The sequence below is a fragment of the Dendrobium catenatum genome, unplaced genomic scaffold (assembly GCF_001605985.2).
Source record: "Dendrobium catenatum unplaced genomic scaffold, ASM160598v2 fragScaff_scaffold_1515, whole genome shotgun sequence".
In the NCBI taxonomy this organism is placed as follows: Eukaryota; Viridiplantae; Streptophyta; class Magnoliopsida; order Asparagales; family Orchidaceae; genus Dendrobium; species Dendrobium catenatum.
In genome coordinates, this window is record NW_021319977.1 from 48,731 (window position 1) to 72,027 (window position 23,297).

Below are 23,297 nucleotides of genomic sequence, written 5' to 3' on the forward strand. Positions count from 1 at the left end.
TGAACATAGAATTCTTTTCCAATGAAAAGAGAACCATATGCATGAATGTGATGTTACAATTCTTATGGTCTGTAATTCATATTATTCAATCATATGCTTATACATTCACTTTCATGCCATATAAGTATGGGCATGATTATTTCATTTAATGTAGTAACCATAGTAGTATAATAATAATGTATCCCTGGATCATCACCCTGGTTGTCAACCATCATGATTTTCAATAAAACCAATTGGCTGGCTCATTAGCTATCATTACATCAATTTAATACTCACCTTTGTGGTACCATTCACTCGTTGCCGTTTACACGGAATCATGCAGCCAACAATCTGCTCTCTCTTACAATCATTTAAGACATGCCTCTCTGCTTACCCACCTTGCGAACAATCATTGCTTTGCCAAACTATTGATCATTTATATTTATCAAATTCAACCTTTACATTTTTTGTAGTCATAATATACATAACATTCTCTCATGTTCATGAGCCATCATTCATATAGGTATTTCATAATTTTGACACACATTCATCATATAAAAATTATCATGGTCATTATCATCTCATATACAATATTGAACATCAACATAACTTCATATATCTACTTGTAGAATATGCATTGCTTTATGTAAGATCATATAACATCGCTTGGAAGGTTCCATGCTCAATAGAAATGACTTATGTTGCATTGTATATTCTTATAAACTCATATGCATCACATGTAAAACATCATGTTTGCTCACGTCGTGAATTTATGTTACATGCTTACCATATGTCAAGGATCATGTAAACTAATGAAACTTTTTTAAGTCTCATGTTTATGTATTCATATGTTTCATAAGAGGTAATCATAGTTAAATGTTGAGTTTTATATGTCCATGTATCATCTTATCATAGTTCATTGTAAACTTGATATAATAAATTATGTAGGTGCAATATGAAGAATTTTTTTGAAGAATTTTTTTTCATCTCCATGATCAAATATATTCATATCATATGAAAGCATTCAAATACACAACATATGTAATATAAAGAAATCAATCTTTCCAGCATTAGGGCAAAAGTTTCCTATCTCCAAGTGAAGAACACTTGGCAAGAATTTCATCTTAAACTCTCCAATTCTTCTCCAAGCTTTCTTTTTCACTTCCTACTACACTCTTACAGTTTTCCATAGCCTATCATGGAACTCTCTACCTACTTATGCCATCCTCTCTTTAAGCCACATGTCACCCTAATCCACATGTCTACTTCTTAAACATCTGTTCATTCACTATTGGTAATGATATTCTTCTTCTTCATCAACAACAACAACAATAATAATAATAATAATTTTTGCTTACCTATAAAACTATTAAATAATGCATTTATTATAATTAAACTTATGTAATCATAATCAACAAACTAATCAAATTCTGAAAATCAGACTAACCAGCTATGTTTTAGTATTTTGGGCATAATTTGTTCATTTCTTATCATAATTTCAAAAATTTTTATTCTATGTATAACTAAATTGTCTAAAACTTTTATGTTAATTACTATATTTAATTCGAACTCCAAAATATTCATAAAATGTCGAAGTTGGGATTTAAAATTTTGTTAGCACTAAAATGTTTCAAATGAATTAAATACAACGTAGAATGTTGCATAGAAGTTATGTTATTCAATGCCACTCATGATTTTTTAATGCAACTACGGGCTTCAAACATTTGCATATATTTTTTTAAAATAAAATTAACTTATCCTAAATAATCAATCAAGTGAAAGTATGACATGAGCTTTGTACATATATGTAGCTTTGAGATTAATTATAGATAAGAAGGGCACAAGGTTAGTTATAGATCACATTTTACACAGATAACTAGTGAATATTAAGATTTAATGAATGCCATTGGCTATACTCGAATATATGATGCCTAACCTGAAAATGACATAGCATGCCACTTGCGCTAGAGCTTTTTGGTTTAAAACATATGCATATAAAATATAGAGCTATCAAATCTCATGAAAAATTCATCTTCTAAAATTTTTACATTAGATCCATCGCAATAGAATAATTATGGGTACAACTATCTCATCTATGCTTTCTTTTCTTAAGTTAACTCTTTTTCTGTTATATGCTTTGCACCACTTTTATGTAGGCGTCTCTCTTATTTTTGAGCTACTTCATGTTTTATACCAGTATTTTTTGTACTCTTTTCTGTAATTCAAATTTGATCGAGCCTCTATATTTGTTGACTTTTGTGGTGGAATAAAAAAATGAAATAAACAAAATAAAAAATTGCAAACATCATTGCCTGCTCGTATCCCGCCGTTACTACAGTCCCATCCTGCAATTTGCAATTCGGTGCTGAATTCAGTCGTCCATATCCCGCGTGCAAAAAAGTTGTTGGAGTGGTAGTCAGAAAAGTCCCTTTCCTGACTTTTAAAATCTTGGTACGTTGGAGAAGGTGGTGTCCCAAAATTTTGGAAGATCACATGCATATACTTTGCAAAAGAATTCGTATTCTTCAACATAAAAGAATATTTGTATTGATAATTTTATATATTTATTCAAAGATCTTGGCATGTATCGCAATGTCGACCCGAATAAATATTTAAAATGCTCCGTCTCGTAGGGACATTTTAGGACTGAATGAATTTAGAATTTTGAGATTTTAAATATTTATTTGAGGATCTCGGCGCATAGCACGATGTCAACATAAATAAATTTTTAAAATGCCCCCTTTCTCACTGGGAGATTTTGAATAGGCTTTGTATTTCAAAGTTTAATATTTATTCAGGTATTTCAACATGAGGCACGATATTGACTCGAATAAATATTTAAAATGCTCCCAGTCTTCTGGGAGATTTTGAAATGTATTATTGTGACATAAGAGAATTTTAAAATATAAGATGTACTTATATCAAATAATGTGTATACAGTATATAATAGTTTAACACATAGTCATTCTTATGCATAGTATTTCTTTAGGTATCGACCGTTTATTGGCGACATAGGTCTCTGACTGTCCAGATTGATTAATTGAGCTCCTCCTTAAAACACCTCGATGACAAAGGGGCCCTCCCAATTGGAGAAGAACTTGCTGCCGATTTTTCGGTGTGAGATGATTGGCCTTCTCAGCACCAGGATCAATTCCCCTTCTTGAAATACCCGAGGGCGCACCATACGATCGTAGAATTTTGCCATTCATCATCGATAGATTTTTAGTTTTTGTTGAGCTTGCAGTCTAAATTCATCGAGTGTGTCGAGTTCTTCCATTCTCAGGTGAACATTTTTCACTTGAGTGATATCATTTTGGATTGCTACCAGGAGTGATGATAGTTTAACTTCTAGTGGCAATAATGCTTCAACTCCGAACACCAGTGAATAAGGAGTGACTTTAGTTGGCGTCTTGTAGCTTGTATGATACGGTCATAGCACTTCTTCCATCTTTGTATGTCATTCTCTTTTGTTCATAGTGAGGATCTTCTTCAAGAATTTCACCAATGTCTTATTAAAAGCTTTTGCCAAGTCATTTTCCCTCGTATTATATATTGATAAATATCTCCAATCGATCTTGTGTCGATCAACAAACTTGTAAATTTTAGTGCTTTTGAATGCTGTGCCTTTGTCTGAAATTATATGGCGAGGTACACCAAATCTTTAGACAACATGATGGGTAAAGAAATTGATTAGATGCTCAGATGTGACTTCTTTAAATGGAGTCGCTTCTGCCCACTTTGAGAAGTAGTCTGTGGCTTCCAGAATAAAGTGGTGTCCCACTGAAGATGGTGGATCTATTGGCCCGATTATATTTATACTCCAGTATTCAAATGGTCAGGGTGTTACTGTTGGGTGCAGCGGATTTAGAGGCTGATGTATAACATCACCGTGGATCTGACACTCATGGTACCTCTTGGTGTGGTCAATACAATCTCTTACAATTATCGGCCAAGAGTAACCCATTATCTTGATTTTAGATACCATTTTGGGACCTGACTGATGTGCACCACAAAATCCTTCATGAACTTCTACTACTACTTTATCAGCTTCTTTGGTCTCTAGGCACCTTAACCCCCTGTCACGTAGGGAGATTTTAGATAGGCTTTGTATTTCAAGATTTTAAATATTTATTTAGGGATTTCGACATGCGGCACGATATTGATTCGAATAAATATTTAAAATGCTCACAGTCTTCTGGGGGATTTTGAAATGCATTTTTGTGACATAAGCGAATTTTAAAATATAGATGTACCATTACACCTATATCATAGAATGTGTATAGAGTACATAATAGTTTAACACAGTCATTCTTATGCATAGTATTTCTTCAGGTATCGACCGCTAATTGGCGACATAGGTCTCTGACCGTCAGATTGATTAATTGATAAGCTCCTCCTTAAAACACCTCGATGACAAAGGGGCCCTCCCAATTGGATAAGAATTTGTCGCCGATTTTTCTGTGTGGGATGATTGGCCTTCTCAGCACCAGGACCAATTTCCCTTCTTGAAATATCCGAGGGCGCACCATATGATCGAAGGATTTTGCCATTTATCATCGATAGATTTTTAGTTTTTGTTGAGCTTGCAGTCTAAATTCATCGAGTGTGTTGAGTTCTTCCATTCTCAGGCTAACATTTTGCTCTTGAGTGATATCGTTCTGGATTGCTACCAGGAGTGATGATAGTTCAACTTCTAGTGACAAAAATGCTTCAACTCCGAACACCAGTGAATAAGGAGTGACTTTGGTTGGCGTCTTGTAGGTTGTTCGATACGGCCATAGCGCTTCTTCCATCTTCGTATGTCATTCTCTTTTGTTCTTAGTGAGGATCTTCTTCAAGAATTTCACCAATGTCTTATTAAAAGCTTCTGCCAAGCCATTTGCCCTTGGATATATATTGATGAATATTGCCAATCGATATTGTGTCGATCAACGAACTTGTAAATTTTGGTGCTTTTGAATGCTGTGCCTTTTTCTGAAATTATACGACGAGGTACACTGAATCTAGATAACATGGTGGGTAAAGAAATTGATTACATGCTAAGATGTGACTTCTTTGAATGGAGTCGCTTCTGCCCACTTTGAGAAGTAGTCTGTGGCTGCCAGAATAAAGCGGTGTCTCACTGAAGATGGTAGATCTATTGGGCCGATTATATTTGTACCCCAGCATTCAAATAGTCAGGATGTTACTGTTGGGTGCAGTGGATTTAGAGGCTGATGTATAACATCACCGTGGATCTGACACTCATGGCACCTCTTAGTATGGTTAATATAATCTTTTACCATTGTCGGCCAATAGTAATCAATTCTCTTGATTTTAGCGATCATTTTGGGATCTGACTGATGTGCACTACAAAATCCTTCATGAACTTCTACTACTATTTTATCAGCTTCCTTTGTCCCTAGGCACCTTAGCCACATCTGATCAAAAGCTCGTCGATAAAGCGTATCATTAACAAACGTGTATCATAATGCTCTCTTCCAAATTTGCGTGGCCAGATATTTATCCATTGGGATCTTGCTTTTTCTGAATAGTCGATGAAAGGTTACCTCCAATCATCACCTTCCTCAACATCGAGGCAATGCAATCATGATTTTAAGCATCTAATAGTTTTATGTCTCTTAACTACATGAAGTTCTGGTTGATTTTTAATATTGATTTGTTTGGGAGGTTGAGGATCAACTGGGTTGTATCTGTTGGCTTGAATATGGTATTCCCTATGCTTGCGGGAATTGCAAGATTGTCAGCTCTAAAACCCAACGGTCGTGAACCATAATTCGTATATGCATCTCCTCATCGGTATTCGCCACATACTTGGCTAATTTGGCTAGACAATCTACCTTGGTCAAAACTCGGGTTATTTTAACATTTGACACTTGTTTCAAAAGCTCGAGAGCTCGTCGGTGGTAATGGGCCAATTCAAATTTGCCAACCTTGTAAATGTCGATGACCTGATATATCACAAGTTGAGAATTGCCAAAAATTAGAAGATTTTGGATTCTGACATCGATTGCTATCTTCAGTCTTGCTGTTAGAGCTTTATATTCATCTTCATTGTTGGTTCGAGGTTCAGTCAAATTAAATGAAAACCTCATTATGCCTCCCTCAGGTGCTACGAAAATGAGACCGATGCCGTCTCGGGCCCTTGCAAGATTTGGAGGTCGAGTAGGTTTAATCGATAATGCCCTGTTAAAGTACATCTCCTAAAATGATAATTTCTCAACTTCTTCAACCTGCATGATTTGCTCATCAGGTAGATCATCATTGAGCGGGGAATCTGTCTGGATAGGATGCGTGGCAAGAAAATCTACCAAGGCTTGCCCTTTCATCGCCTTTTGTGGTATACACGCAATATCAAACTGTAGTAATACTACTTCCCACCTAGCTAGACGACCTTTCAATGCTAGCCTTGTTATTAAAAACTTCAGCGGATCGATCTTTGATATTAATGTAATCTTATGAGAGAGCATGTAATGGCGGAGTTTCTAAAATATGAAAATCAACGCTAGGCAATGCTTCTCAATTAGAGAATAGCAGATTTCTGCTCCAATCAACCTCCGACTGATGTAGTAGAGTGCATTTTCCTTTTCTTCTTCATTATATTGGGCCAATAATGCTCCAAGGAATTCTTCTAGTGCTGCTGTGTACAGTATAAGAGGCTTCCCCGGAATCGGCGCTGCGAGAATGGACGAATTTAACAAATATCTTTTGATACTATCGAATGCTTCATGGTACTCTTCATCCCACTTGAAACGAACATCTTTTTTCATGAGCTTTGAAAATGGTTGGCACCTACCCGACATATTCGATATGAATTGTCAAATGAAAGCCAATTGTCCTTGCAAGGAGGTTGACGAAGATTTCTAGGAGGTGATGTCTTCATAATTGCCTTGATCTTGTTCAGATCATTTTTCAATTCCTTGGTGACAAACGTATCCTAAGAATTTGCCGGAGGAGACTCCAAAAGCACACTTGAGGGGGTTCATCTTCAGATCATATTTTCTAATCGTCTCGAACACGATCTTCAGGTCATTTAAGTGATCCTTATGGTCCATGCTCTTAATGACCAGGTCGTCTACATAACACTTGACCTTATGATATATTAATTCATCAAAGATACGAGTCATTGCCCGCTGGTAGGTGGCACCAGCGTTCTTCAGGTCGAATGGCATGATAGTGTAGAAGAAAATGTCGATGGGCATTCTGATTGATGTGTGCTTTTCATCTTCAAGCGCCATCTTGATTTGATTGTAACCCGACGATCTATGTATAAATGAGAACATACCATAATTTGATGTGTTGTCCACTAGGAGTTTGGATACGGGAAGCAAAAAGTTATCTTTTGGGCACGCTTTATTGAGATCCCGGAAATCGATACAGATACCAATATGACCATTCTTCTTTTTCACCGGGACAATATTGATGATCTAGTCAGCATATTTTTCTTCGCGGATAAAGCCTGCTGCTATGAGCTTCTTAGTTTTAGCAATTATTTGTTCTTCAATCTCTAATCTCATTCTCGTTCAAGGTTATTTGATTGGTGTTGTATCTGGTTTAATGGCTAATTTGTGAACCGCTACATCCAGTGATAAGTTGGGCATCTCAGCATATGTCCAGACAAATTTAAAGCAGTTACTGAATTCACAGAGTTCTTTTATTTCTTCTATTTGTTCCTCGGGTAGGAGAGAACTAATGAAGGTTGGGTGAGAGTCTTTCTCAGTTCCTAAGTTAACTTCCTTTAGCTTATCCATAGTGGTTGCTTGTCCACCATCTTCAAGCTCTTATGGTGTAGGCTTGGCTTCTATGGGTTGATCATCATAATTATCAACTTCGTACGTCTCCTCAACGTCAATGTCATCGGATTCAATTTCCCTGCATGTGATGGCTCGGCAAGTCTCTTTCCGGAGAAATTTTCACATGATGAATTTGATACCCTTATATGCAGCAATATCCTTCTGTCATAATGGACGCGGATTCCTTCCATACCAGAGGCCCAGGCTTGTACGTAGTTGTCATTTAGTGGTGTGAATATTGATTTGCTTTCGTAGCATTCTTTGAATACCTTTAATATTAAACCTAGGTAGCCTTGTAGGTAGTAACTCTTTAGAATCGAGGAGTATACAAAGCCAGTCGTTATTCTCTTTGCGCATTCCTGCAAAACATAGTATGTTTCCTGGCTCAATCCCCTTTTTAATTGGAGGCAGATAAAGGGTGGTGAGTTCTTCAACCTTATGCACCTCACGTGGAATGATTTCTTTAAAGTGTTACAAGGAATATGAGTGACTAGAGTACACTATCTGAGATTGAAAAGCTGCCTATTCTCCTAGAGAATACATCTGACACCATGTTCATGTGATAGAGTCATAATCATAATCATCGTTTAAATATTCAACCTCCATACTCCATTCATCCGTAGACTGTATACTCTTCGGGATTTGGTTGGAGTGACATCATCTTCATCCGTGTCACTCCCTAGATGAGGCATATGTTTCTTTGGTCTAGGAGTGATCGCTGCTTTGAGAAGAGTCGGCGTTGCCTTCTTTCTCCCTACTTGCTTCTTCTCACATTCTTGTTCGGGCTACTTTACAGCCTTTGAATTTGATGCATTGGCCTCAAGAGAGCTCTATGACTTTAGTTTCTTTGGCATGAATTATCTAGCATCTTCATATATCATTACTTCATGGACTGCAAAGGGCTGGATGTTGTCAGAGATCCTAAATTCTTCTCCATTTTTGAGATACTTCATACACTAGTGTAGTGTTGACGAGACAACGCCATATTCTTGTAACCAGGGGTGACCTAGTATTGTCTTGAATAAAGTGTCCTCATCAATTACATGGAATTTAGCTTCTGCATGTTCTCCAAATACAAGAGGGAGCATGAATAATTCAAGGGTCTTCTGCCCTTTCTCATTGAAACCATGCACCATCAGCTTATCTGTCTCGAGGTGTTCCACTTCAAGGCAAATTAATCTCAATGCTTTAAGGCTCAAGAGATTTATGGAAGATCCGAAATCGATCAAGATCTGACTGATTATCATCTTATCACTCTCTACAGTAACATAGAGAGGATGGTTATGGTCTGTAGTCCCGAGCATCATGTCCTCTTCGAAGAAGGTGATGAACGGCTCGTTACGAGCTTGTAGGACCTCAGTCATATTATGTTCAGCAAAATATGTCTTGCATCTTTCGAGATCTTTGACAGCCTGGATTAAAGTCTCCTGAATTATGCAGGTATTTTTCTTAGATAGGATAAGATATTATAATTTATCCCTTTAGCTGAAGCCTCCTTCTTCTTGGAGTCTTCAGGGATAATATCTTCATTGATAATTATGTTCTTCCCCTTATCTTTATTAGGAACCCCCTTTTTTGGTGGAGGTGGCAGTACCTAGCCACTTCTTAACTGCACCTGCACCACCTCATCCGATTCAGACCTATTTAATTGAGTGTTTTCCTTGGAGTCAGCCATCGTTTCATCTAGATATTCATTTATAGAGTCAAAATCATCCCCCAGTTTCACCTACTCCATTTGTGATGCTATGCTTGGGAATGAATGTTCATCATTTATAAAACATGGATCCTCTTTTGAACGATATTCCATTGATGACACCATTGGGCATAACTCAAGGGCCGCTTCTTCAGTGTATTTTTCCCTATCTAATACTTTTGATGTGGCAAAGATGACTAGGCATATCTCTGTAGGAAGGGATTCATCCCTAGTTTTTTCTTCCTTTTTATTTATTTTGATCTCTTTCATAAAATCATCGAGCTTAATTGGCCTCCTAATAGTTTAGTAATATTCTCCAAAACTGGCAATGGCCTTTTGAGTTGCAGACTTCTTCTCCATAGGTTTCTTCAATTTTACTTTCTTCTTAGAAGCCTTTGATTTTGACTTACCAAACTTTGATGAGCTAGCTTGGCCAAATTTCTATTTAGAGGTAGATGCACATGATGCAGGCAACCACTTTAAATTCAATGCTGGCTCTGTAGGAGACTTCCACTTGACACCCGAAAATCCTTCTAGTTGTTTCATCATTTTTGTTATCTTCTTGGAGACTATGGTTTCTCATTTCTAGCCACGGGAAAGAGCCCAGGCGCGGAAAACCAGCAGCCGGCAGGAAATCCAAGAGGCAAGGCACGGAAAACAGTAGCCCAAGGGAGGAAGCCAAGGAGTCACTGCATGGGAAAAGACATTTCTTGGAATTCCAAAAGCCGGTTTGAAATTCCAAGAGACCTACATAATTAAAAATATAAAAAGCATAAAAAGTACATATAATATAAGATAAATATGAACTAAAACTTAGCTAATAACGAGCTAACCCTTAGTTCAATAAATGAACTAAAGACCAGCTCATAAATGAGCTAAAATTTCAGCTCAAATTGATTGAGCTTGTAAACTCGGGGGAAGCCAAAATTGATTTATTTTGGACATGAGTTGACCCCCCTTTGTCTACATCAGATTCTCCCCTTCTTGAAGAACTCATCTCCCGATGAGTTAGCTTTGGTTTCTTTTGAGGAGGCAAAGGCGTCGCATCTAATTCATTGATCTTATCTTCATATTTCTGCAGGATCTCATCTCGCTCTTTCAGGAATTAATCTTGTAAACGTTGCTTTTTCTTGATGTACCTTTATGTATGTAGATGCTTCCATACTTGAAGCTTGTATAGTTCATATTCCAGAGGATGTGTTGACTTTGATGGAATCCACCTATCCATAGAATCTTCAATTTCATCGGACTTGTTTTCTTTGATTTTTGTCTTTTTTCATTTTTTTTAGACGACTCAAAAATACTCAAAAAAACTCAATCTAAAAAAAAACTCTAGAATCACAATTCTTTTAGAGACTCAACAAGACTCACAACAAAATGTCTTGACTTGACAAACTTAACAAACTACAACTTGACAAACACAACCTATGACTTCCTAACTTGCTCTGATACCAAATTGGTGGGGGAAAGAAATATAGGGGAGCCTATACCCCTCGCCCACGCGAATGATTGATCCTTAACCGAAGATCCACTAATTCACGAAAGATGAAGACTAAGATGAGGAAGAACAAACTCTTACATTTCAAATCTAAGATCGACTTAGAAATTAAAAACAAAATTACAACGACTTACAAACTCGACTCGAAATTAAAAGACACCCTAAAGTTGCTTCACTTTTGAGAAGAGGGATATAGGTGGAGTGGCACTTGCGGAGAGACGAAAGAGATTAGAAGACGAGACGAAAGGTTGGAAAGAGGTCGCAAGATTTCCAGAGGGGATGAGAAAGAAGACAGACAAAGCTCGCAAGCTTTTCCAATAACCCGCAAGTTAGATTCCAAAAATCACATAACATTCAACTATTTTAAAACATTACAAATCCCCCATATATATAGGTATGAAAGGGAATATCAAAAGACACATAACATTAATTTGCACAAGAACCTAAGCACCATGAGCACGGAGATCCCCCCCATGCATCACGGAAAACAACCCAAGCCTAGGAACCGAAGCAGCAGCCGCGGGAGACAAGGAGGCCGCACGGAACTAGGAGCCATAACCGCAAGAATCATCCCAGATGCGGAAAACCAGCAGCCGGTCGGAATCCCAATGGGCAAAGGCACAAAAACAAAACCCTTGGTGGAATCCAAAGAGCCACCGAATGGGAAAATGAAACAATATCTTGGAATTCCAAAAGCCGCTTTGGAATTTCAAGAGACTAACATAATTAAAAACATATAATAATAAAAACTATAACATTTAATAAAAGATAAATATGAACTAAAATGTTAGCTAATAATGAGCTAACCCTTAGTTCAATAAATGAACTAAAGACCAGCTCATAAATGAGCTAAAATTTCAGCTCAAATTGATTGAGCTTTTAAACTCGGGGGAAGCCAAAATTGATTTATTTTGGACATGAGTTGACCACCCCTTTGTCTACATCAAAAGCACACTTGAGGGGGTTCATCTACAGATCATATTTTCTAATCATCTTGAACACGATCTTCATGTCATTTAAGTGATCCTTACGGTCCACGCTCTTAATGACTAGGTTGTCTACATAACACTTGACCTTCTGATATATTAATTCATCAAAGATACGAGTCATTTCCCGTAGGTAGGTGGCACTAGCGTTCTTCAAGCCGAATGGCATGATAGTGTAGCAAAAAATACCGATGGACGTTCTGATTGATGTGTGCTTTTCATCTTCAAGCGCCATCTTGATTTGATTGTAACCCGACGATCTATGTATAAATGAGAACATACCATAATTTGATGTGTTGTCCACTAGGAGTTCGGATACGGGAAGCAGAAAGTTATCTTTTGGGCACACTTTGTTGAGGTCCTGGAAATCTATATAGATACTAATATGACCGTTCTTCTTTTTCACCGGGATAATATTGACGATCTAGTCGGCATATTTTTCTTCGCAAGCCTGCTTCTATGAGCTTCTTAGTTTTATCAATCTCTAATCTCATTCTCATTCGAGTTTATTTGATAGGTGCTGTATATGGTTTAATGGCTAATTTGTGAACCGCTAGATCCGGGGATAAGTTGGACATCTCAGCATATGTCCAGGCAAAGCAATTATTGAATTCACAGAGAAGTTTTTTATTTCTTCTATTTGTTCCTCGGGTAAGAGAGAACTAATGAAGGTTGGGCGAGAGTCTTTCTCAGTTCCTAAGTTGACTTCCTTTAGCTTATCCATAGTGGCTGCTTGTCCACCATCTTCAAGCTCTTCTGGTGTAGGCTTGGCTTCTACGAGTTGATCATCATAATTGTCAACTTCGTACGTCTTCCAACGTCAATGTCATCGGATTCAATTTCCCTGCATGTGATGACTCGGCAAGTCTCTTTCCGGAGAAATTTTCACTTGATGAATTTGATACCCTTGTATGCAGCAATATCCTTCTGTCATAATGGACGTGGATTCCTTCCATACTAGAGGCCCAGGCTTGTATGAAGTTGTCATTTAGTGTTGGGAATATTGATTTGCTTTCGTAGTATTCTTTGAATACCTTTAATATTAAACCTAGGTAGCCTTGTAGGCAGTAACTCTTCAGAATCGAGGAGCATACAAAGCCAGTCGTTATTTTCTTCTTTGCGCATTCTTGCAAAACATAGTATGTTCCCTGGCGCAATCCCCTTTTTAATTGGAGGCAGATAAAGGGTGGTGAGTTCTTCAACCTTATGCACCTCATGTGGAATAATTTCTTTGAAGTGTTGCAAGGGAATACGAGTGACTATGAGTACACTATCTGAGATTGAAAAGCCGTCTATTCTCCTAGAGAATACAGACCTAGTAGCGTCTTGAATGAAGTGTCTGTATCAATTACATGGAACTTAGCTTCTGCATGTTCTCCAAATACAAGAGGGAGCATGAATAATTCAAGGGTCTTTTGCCCTTTCTCATTGAAACCATGCACCATCAGCTTATCTGGCTCGAGGTGTTCCACTTCAAGGCAAATTAATCTCAGTGCTTTAAGGCTCATGAGATTTATGGAAGATCCGGAATCGATCAAGATCTGACTGATTATCATCTTATCACTCTCTACAGTAATATAGAGAGGACAGTTATGGTCTGTAGTCCCGAGCATCATGTCCTCTTCGAAGAAGATGATGAACGGCTCGTTACGAGCTTGTAGGACCTCAGTCATATTACGTTCAACAAAATATGCCTTGTATCTTTCAGAATCTTTGAGAGCCTGGATCAAAGTCTCTTGAATTATGCAGGTATTTTTCTCAGATAGGATAAGATATTATAATTTATCCCTTTGGCTGGAGTGTTTTTTTTCTTAGGATTTTCATAGATAATATCATCGTTGATGACTATTTCTTTCTCCTTATCTTTGTTGGAGACCCCTTTCTTTGGTGGAGACGGCATTATCTTATCACTTCTAAACTGCACTTGAGTGACCTCCTCTGCCTCAGACTCATTTAATGGTGCGTTTTCTTCAGAGTCAGCCATTGTTGCGTCTAGGGATTCATCTGTTAATTCAGAGTCACCACCCAAGTTTACATGTCCCATCCGCGATGCTATGTTGAGGCCCAACTCATCTGTCTTAATAAAATAGAAATCCTCATCTGAACTGTTTTCCATTGGTAACACCATCCTACATGATTCAGAGGGTACTTTTTCAATGCATTCTTCTTCTATTAGCGCATTTGGTGTCATTGAGATGACCCGACATACTTCTACGGGAAGAGTCTTCATCATCTTCTTCAGATTTATCTATTTTAAGCTCTGACATGAAGTCAACGAGCTTAATAGGTCGCCTCACAGTTTGGTAGTATTCATTCAAACTGTCGATAACCCTTTGAGTTGCTGTCTTTTTATCCCTGAGTTTCTTTAGCTTGGTTTTCTTTTTAGAAGACTTTATCTTTCCAGACTTTGAAGAACCAGCTTAGTTGGAATGCTGTTTAGATGTAGATGCTCGCACAACAGGCAATGCCTTTGGATCTAACATCGATTTCGTAGGAGACTTCCATTTCACACCTTAAACTCCTTCAAGCTGTCTTAACATCTTCACAGTTTTCTTAAAGATCGCGGTCTGCCACTGTTCTTCTTGAATTGGCTTCTTTTTCGTTCTTCTTTCTTCAACCGGGGGTACGGAGGAAGTCGTAACTAACTACCCGAGTTGATTCTTTTCTGGTATTAATTAACACATTATTTGATAGCGTGAGTTATCCCTTCCGATATTTTCTTTCGAGCCAATCCTTAAAGATATAATAATATTGAATAGGATGACTGATTACTCGATGGTATGGGCAATAATTTGGGTCACTAGTGTGTTTTGACTCCTCGGGCCTCTTACATTCTAGCAGTTCTAACCCCACTTTTAGCGCCTGTGGAATAAGGCGACACTTTCCCTCTTGAATGAATATTCTTTATTTATCTTTTCTTTGAGGGATGGGAATGTTCTATCACCAGTTCTCGTTGCTTGCCTCGGGCGTTCTCCACCACCCTAATAAGTTCGTGGCTTATCATTGCCCCCAAGTATCAGCTTTGGTTGGGGGTTAGGGTTGTAGATTTTCTTTGGCTTTTCTTCATATTGCATCAACTGTTTGCCTTTGTCTACGTTGTAAACCAATTGTTTTTCTTTGTTAGTTCTAGAAAAGAATAGAGTCAGCTTCACCTCTTCTAGCACCTAAGGCTTTAGCCTTCTTGGGCTTATCAAAGTGACTCTTAATCTTGATAAATTCAATTTCTCGAACTTGGCCACTCTGTCCAGTAGATCTTGAAATGTGGTTATGATAGCCATGTACAAAAAAAGTTGAATCTTATCATCAAAATGTTTCCAATTAATAATTGCACAGCATGCTCTTATTCATGTTATTGTTCACATTTCATACTTAGGTTGCGAGTGATGTATTTAGTCACTGATTCTTCCCTTTTTCTCTTATACAGAGCGAGGTCAATGATGGTGATCTTCTCGATTGTGCTGACAAATCTCTTCGCAAACATAACTTCCAACTCTGCGAATGTTTTTACAGAGTCATTTGGTAATCCGACATACCGTTCGAAAGTAGTTGCTGTCAAACTGCTGACAAACTATTAGAAGAGTAGGGCATTATTTACCTCTGTATTCCCGCATGTGGCTTTGAATTGTGCCAATTAGTGATATCTGGGATTTTTAGTATCGTTGAAAGTGTTGAACTTTGGGACCGAATACCCTTTCAGGTATGACACTTGGTCGTATTTAGCAGGGTACGGGCGACCCTTGCCCACTAACTTTTCTTCTTGATCGGCAGCTATGATGGCCTTGATCTTCTCAGTGATAATCCCTTCCAACTATGCAGCAGTCACAGGTTTGGAAGTACTTGCAATGTTCTGCAGAGTGGGTTGGCGGGTATTATTGACTTAATTACCACCCTCAGGAGTACCCCGTACTACTGAGACTTGAGACATTTGGAAGTTTGGAGGATCGGCAGGAGGATTAGATATGGCACCAATAGCGGCAGTTCTCTGCATCATCTGCATCATTGCTCCAATTTGAGCCATCATCTCAGTTATCTTTGCATTTAACTGGGAGATTTTCCTGTCTTTGACTCTCATCTATCGCCTCATCTGCCTTCTCATGTCGGCGAGTGTGGTGTTTTCATCATCGGGGAGATTCCCCTCTACTTCCTCCACTTCGTTCTTTCCTTGGGAATGACCACCTCTGCTAGTGGTGGACCCATCTTCATGGAGACGCCGGTGTGCTTGCCTAGGTGGAGGTTGCCAACGGTCACGCCTTCACCGTCGTCATAGTAGGTTTCATCATTGATCTTAGTGTGCCTCACCATGTAGACGACTTCCATGTTCATGGTGTTGTTCATTTCTTCTTCTTCTTCTACATCTTCTTTTTCCATGTATTCTTTTTCTTCCTCTTCTAGTACTCGGATCTCCGAGCAGGGACGCCACTGGATCTCCGGTTCTTAATTCGGCAAGAAAACTTCTTCGACCTGTGGGCTACGGTCAAAGTTGTCTAACTCTTTGGGTGGAGTTAGTGAGCGACGGGATCCCTTGGAGGATTCTCCAAGGCGTCGATTGTCGGAATAGGCGCCGTCGTGGGCCTTCTTTGGGATCGATTTCTGACGCTGTTTGTTGTTAGGGGTGGATCTCCGGGAAGCTACACCAGATGTTACGCCCATATCAACTTATCTTTTTTTTTCTTTCCCTTTTCTTTGAGGCTTTGACCTCCAAACTTGTTTTTCTTTCCACCGGGACCTTTCGGCGATAGATTCCTGAACATGTGGTTTAGGTGTCACGCCCCGATATTCACCACGTAGAATCTGCTTTCTTTCTCTTCTCTCCGCCGTAATAAATAGGCACTCACTCGACGGGGTTCTCCTGGCCTCGATCACCAAAGGCCGTTGAAACTTTTTCTTCAGTCCTTCTCCTTCACAGAGTGTAATTTTAGTATTAATAGACATAGTGAGGAGATTGTGACTTTGGGCGATCAAGTCATTAATAAGACTTCACGTTTTAGATATCTTGGATTTATTGTTCAGAGTGATTGTGAAATAGATGGGGATATTATCAGGAGAATTAAAGTTGGATGGTTGAAGTGGAAGAATGCATCGGGCTTGTTGTGTAATAGAAAAGTACCCCTCAAACTTAAGGGAAAATTCTATATGATGGTAGTGAGGCATGCAATGCTTAATGGTGCTGAATGTTGGCCATTAAAAGAGAAGCATAATACTAAGTTAAGTGTGGTAGAGATGAGGATGCTTAGGTGGATGAATAGCTTTATTCTTAGAGATAGGATATGAAATGAGCATATACGTGAAAAGGTTGGAGTAGCTCCAATAGAAGATAAGATTAGTGAGAGTCGCCTTAGATGGTTTGGTCACATAAAACGGTGGCCTTCCAATGACCCGGTTAGGAGAGTAGAGGTATTAGATTTGACTTATGTTAAGAAAGATAGAGGCAGACCTAAAAAGACTTGGTTAAAAAATATTAGGAATGACCTTTCTTTATTAGATTTAAATGAGATTTGACCTTTAATAGGACACAATGGAAAAAAAAGGATTTATGTAGCCAGCCCCACGTAGTGGGATAAAGGTTTGATGTTGTTGTTGTTGTTGTTGCTTCTCCTTCACGGTCTTCAGGACCCTGTAAACTCAAGCCGATAGTGTTTCAGGCTCGTTCTTCTTTGGAGGGATTGGAGCTTCGAGCTGTTGATTCCAAAAAGATTTCTTTAGCTCCCCAGAAGAGTTATTTCTCTTGACCCATCTCAGGTCAGTAAACTTGTTCCGGGTGGGAACATTGTCTTCATGATCTGGGGCAGGCAGATTTAATTGGTGGATTTAAAATTGTTGCTAAGCTCAAAGTTTAATTATTTTGTGATCTTAACTTCTAGTTTTGTGGCTTTGCCTAAGCTAGTCTCACCCCTTTCTTATTTTATTTCATTGTTTAAATCGCTACAAGTCTTTAGTTAATATTGCTCTCTAAATTAAAGCGTGCAAAATTCTTAATTAATATCGCCTAGGCATTTAAGTCTTGTATCATAAGCAAATGTTGCATTAACATATAATCTAAACTCAGTATCATCACTACATATCTAATAATTTTTAGCCCTTACTCATATAGTCAAAATTGGAGTAGAAATTAAGTAATGTTTTGGTTTTTAAATTCTTTCCTCACATTCTATAATCTGTCACTCTCGATTTGAACCCCTCTATCGTCAAACTAGAGTGTAACAGAGAAGGAGAATCTTGAATAGACCTTCTTGATACTTACCCCTAATCTGAAATGCTGATATCAGAATTGGAGTAAATAGTAGTCTATTCAAACTATCCGTAAAACAATTAAACATAATTTAACAAGATTTTGATAATATGAAGCATATATAATATACCTCAAATAAAATACACTTCTTGATTTAAACAAAGCTTTACTAAAACCTTTCAAATTTACTTACATATCAAAAGTCTTTATACAACTTACACTTGAACCTCTATGCACACCCAAAAAGTATATACACTACAAAAAAAGATAGTTACCCCCTCTTACTGCCCTACAGGCTCATTCCCCTTTCCTGCAGTACAACCACTACAAATGAGCTAGGATTCTATGAAATACACAAGCAATGTATAATAAATAATAAATAATAATAACATTGTTAACAATTAAGTAATACTTAACATTATTAATATGGTTAGGACACACATTGAAATGTCATACTGATTATAAGAAGTGCATAGTAAAACTGTGCATCTTGTCAACTGTTCAACACCTTGAAACAAGTCATATGATGGCTATAAGCTTTTGCACCCTTTCAGCTTTCTAATTCAATATTGTGTCAAGTTTTCCAACTTTTAGAATTGAAACTGCTCTTTCATTTAAGGTTGAGTTTAAATTCCAAATTTTTAGAATTGAGAGTAACATGCTTACCTCGTTAGATTTTTCGCTTTTACTTGCGCGGGTCTATTCCGCATATATGACTTATTTTACTTTTCCATCATTATTCATTCCTCACAATCATACAGTGCTCATATAATTATTATTACTTAGAAAATAAATAAAATTGGAATTAACTAAAATAAATGCTATCATAAAATAATAAACATGAATGTACATCTTATAAAATTTCTGCTTTCTATGCATTGTTTTAAGTTTTAATATATATAGCGTGAGGCGTAAGCCTCATGCCAGTGAGGCGAGGCGGGCCTCAATTCGGGCCTCAACCAAGTTGAGGCGCAAGCCTCATAAAAAAAACTCGAGGCGTAAGCATCGAGGCGTTTTTTACTGGAATTGCGCAAAGGCGGGCCTCAAGGCGAGCCTCATATTGCGCAATTTTAAACCATCATCGTGTCCTTTTCTTTTTTCCAAAATTTCCTTCTCTACCGCCTTCCCGTACCTTTTTCCTATTCCAACTCTTTCCCTACTGAATTTAGCGACAGCAACTGAATTCTAACCTTTTTAAGTAACTATAAAGATCAATAATCCTTCTAAATTTCAAAATATTGAGTTCAACACATTCATCAACATTTTTAACTGCTTTTGGCTCACCTACCAGCTTTCTTTAACTCTTCTCCCTACTGATTTTCCACAAACCAGATTTCTACACCAACTATTCCACAAAATACCATGTTAGAAACATAAAATCTGATAATACAATCAATGTTTCTTTCAAATTTTGGAATCCTACACAAATCACACACACAAACACACACAAACTATGCTACAATAACATGAATAAATAATGAAATAAAACCACTGTTACCATATGGTATTAATTAAATAGTTAAATCAACTTAGTTTAATTTACTGATTTTAAAATATGAATAGTTCTTTATTAACTAAATGAATATTTTACATTTACTTTTATATGTCAACATGCTCGATAAAAAAAAATTATACTTACATTTATTTTGAACATTTTGGGTATTATATACCACTCTAACTTAATTGCCCTTGAGTTAATATGGGCAAGGGCATTGTAATATGTGAAAATCCTACGAAGGCTAGCATTTCTTGGGTGAGTGCTCTAGGCAAGTAGTTTAAGAATAGCTTGTAAGTAATATAGTCAATTATCAGGCAGCAGTACTCTACCTATGACAAAGAATTTTATGTCATCATTCAATCCTTTAGGTATTGGAGACTTCCTGCTCCAACAAGAATTTGTTATCTTCTCTGATTATGAGGCATTGCATTATATTAACTCCCAAAAGAAACTCAATGCCCGACATGACCATTGGATTGATTTCTTGCAAGAATACACCTATACGATCAAACACAAGGCAAGTTCTGAAAATAAAGTGGCAGACGCATTAAGTCGTCGAGTGAGGATAACTTGAGAAATGAGAGCTGAAGTAATTGGATTCGAACGAATTAAGAAGGATTATAAAGACTGCCCTGACTTTAAGAAAACATATTACTTACTGACGACTGGAAGTGAACGAATGGTCAATGATTTCTTATTGGAAGATGAATATATGTTTAAGTCACAAAAGCTCTGCATTCCCAACACTTCACTACAAGAATTCCTTATATGGGAATTACACGCTGGAGGTTTAGCTGGACACTTTAGCCAAATTTAAAACCATTGCCTCTATAGGACATCGATTTTATTGGCTAGCCTTAAACGTGATGTTAATAAATTAGTGAAAAGGTGTCACACTTGTCAGTTAGCTAAACAGCGTAAACAAAATACAGGTCTCTACACACCCCTCGCGGTACCCAATTGCCCTTGGTAAGACGTAAGTATGGATTTCGTCCTTGGATTACCTAAGACCTTTAGAATGCATGACTCAATTTGTGTGGTACTTGACCGTTTTTCTAAGATGGACAATTTCCTCTCTTGTTCCAAAGCTTTTGATGTCTCTTGAATCACGAAACTATACTTTGATGAGATTGTTAGACTCCACAGCTTACCTAAAATCATAGTATTTGATCAAAATGTCAAGTTCACTTGCTATTTTTGGAAGATGTTGTGGCACAAGATGGGTACACATCTCTAATGTTCAACCGCTTTTCATCCTCAAACTGACCCGAAAACTAAAGTTGTTAATAGGAGTCTAGTTAACCTCCTAAGAATCCTGGTAGGAGAACATGTTCGAGATTGGGACTCCAAACTTCCTACAAATGAGTTCGCCTATAACAACTCTATTAATCGAATCACAGATCTAAGTCCTGTTGAAATTGTGTATGGGTACCAACCTAGACAACCTATAGATTTGATCCCTATGTGTCTTAAGTTAAGAGCATCTGAGTCTACATTTGCATTTGCATCACACCTCTAGGAATTGCACAAGGAAACTAATAAAAAGATTGAACAAAGCAATGCCAATTATAAACTTAATGCGGATCTTAAGAAAAGATTTAAAGAATTCAAGGTTAGAAATTTTGTAATGGTACGGATTCGTCCTGAACGATTCCCACAAGAGACCGTTAAAAAGTTACATGCTAGAAGCGCGGGACCTTTTAAAATAATATAAAAAATAAATAATAATGCTTATGTGCTAGACCTTCCTGAAGATTTTAACATGAATCATACGTTTAACATTGAAGATCTAGTAGCCTTTGAAGGACCTGATTTAATCCCACAAATTCTCTAAATATTGAACCTTGTGTGACCCTACCTGGTGAGAACCCTAGCCTACCTCTACTCCCAAATATCCATACTACCTAATGCTGAGAAAATTGAAGTAATATTTAATGATGAAATCATTTCCACTAAAGACAGTGGATGCCAAAGTTATTTAGTTCAATGGAAAGGAAAATCGGAGATGGAGAACATGTGGATTGATCGTGATGAGCCACAGAGATTGGACTTCGACCTTCTAGAGTTGTATGAAATCACTTGTTACGCTTACTCGATAGGGTCGAGCATTCTCCTACCCGGGGAGAATGATGAGGACATAAGTAGGAGATTCCAGCACGTCTATCACCATAGGAATCATAGATCGACAACTACGATTAGTAGTCTTTACTTATAATGCATTTTTTGTATTATTTTTTTATGCTTTAGTCTTTACCATTGTACCACTGTGAGGGATTAGTTTGTGTTGTAGCCCAAAGGGCATTTTAATCTTTGTGCCTTTTGTTGCTTTGAGGCTTATATATGAGGGCCCTCGCTATTATATGATGATGATCGATGAATGAAAATTTATGCTTTATTGTCCCCTGGAGTGTTGAGAGCTCTAGTGAGAGGTGAAGTCCCTAGGTGAGGGAAAAGTAACTCTCGCTAGCCGCAGGTTGAGTCCGGGCTCTCGGTTTTCCCTCCCCCACCTTTCTTCCCTCTTTTCTTCTTCACTAGTTGTCGGCCTCGTCCCCACCTTCCTCCAAAACGGCCGGCCTCCTTCCTCCTCCTCAAACCGTTGGCCTCCTTCCCCTCTCCACCTCAAGCCAGCAACCCCCCTCCCCACACTACCCAACCCTACGGCCCCAAGCCCCACTGCCAACCCTTTTCCCCATCAAACCCCAAGATCCGGCCCCTCCCCTAGCCGCCAGCTTACCTAGCCCAAACCCTAGCCGCCAGCCCACTCCTCCACAAGTCCCTTAATTTCAAATTCAAATCGCCTCTTAAATACCTTCCAAATTTATCCTATTATTAATTAGGAAAGTCTCTTAATTTGAATTTAAATAGATTTGAATTTCAAAACCTTTCTTAATTAATAAATCTATTTTAGGAAGCTCCCCTAATCGCTCCCAATCTAAAATTAATTTGGATTTAATTCCAAATCCCACATTCATTGCATGCAGACACCTCATTGAATATGGACACCCCCATCCCTCTCCCCTTAGCCACCCCTTCCCCCCTCTCTCTCTCTCTCTTAATTAACTCCTTCCCATTATTGCTCTCAATTAAATCCCTCCCATTAAGGTGGGCCGCCCCAACCTACCCCAATTAAAGGAGATTCAAAGTTTAAATCATTCTCTCCATCCCAAAATTAAAAATCTGAAATTAAATTTCAGATTTTGAAATTATTTTCCCTCCTCAACCTAAACCTAAAATCTGAAATCAAAAGGTGGTCCCTCTCCTAGCCTTGGCCGACCACCCTAACTCTCCCTCCTCCCTTCCATCTCCTCTCCCATGCTTCATACGCTATCCAAGGAAGAAGATACACAACCTCGGCCTACTTCCCATGAATGGCCGATCCTGAATAAGACCATGGATTCGTATATGACCATCAATGATGAGGAGATGTGTTGAGATCACCCTTCTTCGACATCAACTTTGAGATCGACCACACCATCGACGACTTCGTCGATCGGATCCTCTTCACTTTGATGAATGCCATTGACGAGCACCAAATCTCCAGACAGTGGCGAGTTCTCCAAAATCCACCAACTCCTTCCCCTCTGGCTAAGTTTTCATTGGGCAATACTTTAGGCGTCTTCT

At 38.1% G+C, this 23,297-nt stretch overlaps 1 protein-coding gene across 1 annotated transcript in view; it reads left to right on the top strand.

Annotated features, from left to right (window-relative positions):
• LOC110102997 (putative clathrin assembly protein At5g57200) overlaps nucleotides 1-23,297 on the top strand; it is a 39,234-nt gene that overhangs the window by 13,206 nt on the left and 2,731 nt on the right. The window lies entirely within an intron of this gene.